The sequence below is a fragment of the Bactrocera tryoni genome, unplaced genomic scaffold, assembly GCF_016617805.1.
Source record: "Bactrocera tryoni isolate S06 unplaced genomic scaffold, CSIRO_BtryS06_freeze2 scaffold_664, whole genome shotgun sequence".
NCBI lineage: Eukaryota > Metazoa > Arthropoda > Insecta > Diptera > Tephritidae > Bactrocera > Bactrocera tryoni.
The window spans coordinates 6600-7082 of record NW_024396332.1 but is presented as its reverse complement, the minus strand read 5'-3'; the positions used below and the strand labels follow the sequence as shown (position 1 = coordinate 7082).

General features: G+C 37.7%; 1 pseudogene; it reads right to left on the bottom strand.

Annotated features, from left to right (window-relative positions):
• LOC120781368 lies at positions 1 to 102 on the bottom strand (annotated as a pseudogene; the record flags this gene model as incomplete).
• Positions 103 to 483: the final 381 nt, after the last annotated feature.

The following is a 483-nucleotide window of genomic DNA, read 5'->3' as shown; positions in this document are numbered from 1 at the left end:
GATAAAACGATATACCTCCTCATCGCGGGTGCTAATACTTTCGATTTGTAAAGAAAGTAAATGAAGACTCACTACAGAAATGATAATGTGAAGTATAGTCTTAACTTTTCAATGGCCAACGCAGAGTATTTCAACCAAAAGTCACACAAATAGTTGAGTATTCGCACAAATGAAACCGAAACGAAAGAAAAAACACAACCGAAAGAAATAATGCACAAGTATACAAACATACATATGCGAACACGTGTGAATATGTCGCCAACCAAATATTGAAACGTTGTTCTATAAAAACAACAAAAGCATACGCATGGAAACATTGTGATGCTGGTAGAAAATCTCAGCTGCCCCGAAAGAAACTAACAAACCATCGCCGATTGTCACCGCTTTCCTTGCTGCTCGAAAATTTTCGTCCACAAGCTATCGTAAATATATAAGCGTTAAATGTTTAACGCTTAGCCACGTACATCTTCGCAGACAAGGTTG